Here is a 3642-nt window from a genome sequence, read left to right as displayed (position 1 = left end):
AAAAAAAAAAAAAAAAAACTCTGACTGGAACTAATTTGTTGTCCTTTGTTTACTTCTAAAATGGAGGAACTTCCTGTGGGGACCAGCACTTGAGCCCGGTAGTTGAGCTAAGCTAAATTGCTTCAGTGCTGCTGATTCCCTGGAGAAGGCTTTTTCTGCAGCTCAGGTTTTAATTTGTTGACCTTGTATGTACTTCCAGGTCTTGTGAGGTCTTATACACCTGGGTTGTGTGGCAACTGGTCTGGGCCTGAGTCTTTTCAGCAAACTACACCCCTGCAGTTCTGTATTCCTGCCCAGTCTCCCCTGAGTGATCCCGCACTGATTGGAGGGCAAATCAGCTGTCCATGCTGTACCCCAGTGTTCCCCCAGTGGGCCTGTCCCTCCCACTGCCCACATTCCAAACACTTCCCATGGGACAGGCTATGTGCCGATCCCTTGCGGTGACTCAGGTGGCTCTTAAGTGGCTCCTTTATTCAGTTGTCTGTGACTCTTCACTCCTTATGTGGGTCCTTGGGAACACTGTTAGTTGTCTTGCTGGCCTGGGGGCCACCAAGACCCTCTTCTCCCCTGCATCCCCCAAGCAACTTCATACGAAGGGCACAGCTGCAGCTTCTGCAAGCTCTTGCTCCGTGGGCTCACCAGCTCCAGCCCTGAAGTAGCCGGGGCTCAAAATGGTGGGAGCAATCCTTTCTTTCTCTCATCATGGCTTCTCCTGCCTTCATGAACTCCGTAGATCTCTCCTCCTCTTCCCCTGAGCTCTAGCAGCCCCAGCTTGGCTGTCATCGTTTTTCAATAGTTGTAAATTGGTTGATTTGTGGGAGAGAGTGATGCTGGGGACTATTCTGCCATCTTGATTGGAGCCCCTGATTGTTGCTAGTTTAAAAATAAGTTGCTTATTCTGTGGTCTAATTACAACAATAGGTAGAGCAAGTGAGAGGAGAGGGAGATAGAGGAGTCTTACAAAGGAAAACAGCCTATGTGTTTGCCCAGTGAGACTGCCACAAAATGCCTCTTATATAACCAGGGGTCCTCACTATGCCCTGGAATGTGGAGGTGGAAGGTGGGAGTTGCTAGGAAGCTCTGCGTGATTGGCTGGCCCCCAAACAAGGAAAATCAAGCACACTAGAAGCGTACCCAGTTGACCCATTTTACTGCTGATGGCTGAGCTTCTGGGTCCATTGAGTCCTTCTGCACACACATTGTTTCAGTGTAGGCTGGCTACACTGACATGTGAGTCTGCTACCCCCAACTTCCTCCTCCAGGCAGGTCGGCTTCTTTTACATAATCAGTTGAATTTCACTAAAACTGGCAGCTGATTTCTCCTTCGGTTTTAGGTTTCCAGGCACCCAAACTCTAGGCTGATCTGTTTACTCTAAAGCTCTTGGTCTGCTAGTCCTTAAACTATCTATGGAAGCAAGCATCATTAATAACACCCTTCTATATACTTGTTGAGTTTTTTTTTTTTTTTTTTTTTAAAAGATGACCGGTAAGGGGATCTCAACCCTTGGCTTGGTGTTGTCAGCACCACGCTCAGCCAGTGAGCAAACCGGCCATCCCTATATAGGATCCGAACCCGCGGCCTTGGTGTTATCAGCACCACACTCTACCGAGTGAGCCACGGGCCGGCCCCTATACTTGTTGAGTTCTACAAAGCTCTTCCTGCATCCTATTCTATTAGAGATGAAGTTGAGTAAATGCCTCAACTTCTGGAGCATTTGAAGGTAATCTGTGCTTTTTTAGGATGACTAAAAGGTTCAGAGTAAGAGAGAGAATCCTTACATGGCATCTTGGAATTTGTTTGGTCTGTGTTTTGGAAGTCATTAGAACATCCAGGGAACACCATTTACCCACCCCATCATTATGTTCTTTCTACTCTTTCCCCTCTTCCACCCTTATGTTCTTTTGTTATTTTTTTCTTGTCTTTCTTTTTTGCCTGACAACACAGACATTTACTTAGTAAGATGATCACATCTGTTTCAAAACCCTTTTGAAACTCCACTGGGATACTTGAGTATGTATCTAAACTCCCTCCTCTTACAGTTTTCTTTTATCCCACTTTTAAATTGTCTTTATCAGGGCTGACCAGTTAGCTTAGTTGGTTACAGCACAGTCTTGTAATACCAAGGTCAAAAAAAAAGTAAACTGTCATTGTCATTCCAAAAGGCTCCTCTTCCTAGGTGATGCTATATTTGGGGGTCTCTGTCCTTTTTACAACCTCCCATATCCAGTCTCCTTATCCTTTTTCTTTCTTTATTTTTATTTATTTTTTTCCTCATCCTTTTAAAATTATATATATATATATATACACACACATACATATATATATATATACACACACACACACATACATACATACATACATATAATCTTTTTTCTTTGAGAGTTTTTTCTGTATTTTCTGTTGCTTTGTCCCCCACGGATTTGTTACCCCACTTCCCCTGGGTGATGGAGATGCAAAGGACTACTCAAAGCCCATCTCTTCTGAGCAGTGAGAAACCCTGATGTTGTTAACTTCCCTGGTACCCTCCAGCAAGAGGCATCCCTTCCTCGGGAAATTAACTCCAAATTGGGGTTTTCTTCCTGCATTTACTTTCCAGACCAGAAGTTACAGGAAGAGAACATAGGTAGGATTATAGTTTAACGATATAGGCTGGTAACTTTCAGTGAAACAAGTCAGATGACATTCCAGTAGACAATTAAGTGGTCCTATGAACACAAGCTTGACCTTAGCAAACATTCCTTCTCCCTCTAGCAGTTTTCCAGCAACTTAGATATCAGTCAGTAACTAATCTGTCTTTGAGCCAGCAACCTTGCTGTGCCACAAATCGTTATCTTACACCAGAGACTTATAGCCTGAGGAAAATTTCCAGTCCTCTGCAAGGTCAATATTTGAAACTGCAAGACTTTGGAAAACCAAGCCCTGTGAAGTACATATGCTCTATAGTATATTCCACAATTTTCTCCAATATACTAGTCTCTAATTCGAAAAGTGACCTTCATTAAACAGTAGTGAACACAGGTTAAGACAGAAATAAATGCTTAGATGTTAAGAATATTCCTTTCCCTCAGTGCCATGTCATCTTGTCTTCCATTTCCTCTTTTCCTCCAGTTGAAGAATCTAGACCAGCTCTTTCCTTGTTCATTGTCTCTTTTGCCCATGGATGGTGAATTCTTCTGAACTTGTTTGAGAAGCAAAGTACTGTTGTAGAGCACTGCATTAAAGACCTGAATTCTACTTCTAGCTCTGTTTTATGATCTTGGGCAGGTCAGCCTCTCTGAACTTTAGTTTCCTAATCTATAAAAAGATGACATTACCTACCTAATCAATTTCATAGGATCATGAATGTAAAAATGCTATCTAAACTCTAATGTGCCATCTTGGTAAAAGTAATATTATTGAGGCTTTATGAGTTAATGTCCCCAAGAACTGTACATATCATAAAGTCACTTAACCCCTTGTGCTGTGGGCATTTGTCAGTCATCCAGAGGACTCAGTTTTGTCATACATTTACTGATAATTTGCTTTTGCCAAGCATTGTTAGATGTAAAGATGAATAGTTTTGATCTCTAACCTTAGAAAGCACACAACCCATTAAGGGAATTTTTTTTTTATGGTTAAATATAATACTGTCTGATCGGTGC

Source organism: Galeopterus variegatus, unplaced genomic scaffold (genome assembly GCF_000696425.1).
Source record: "Galeopterus variegatus unplaced genomic scaffold, G_variegatus-3.0.2 Scaffold103, whole genome shotgun sequence".
Taxonomy (NCBI): domain Eukaryota; kingdom Metazoa; phylum Chordata; class Mammalia; order Dermoptera; family Cynocephalidae; genus Galeopterus; species Galeopterus variegatus.
This window is presented reverse-complemented; position numbering follows the sequence as displayed.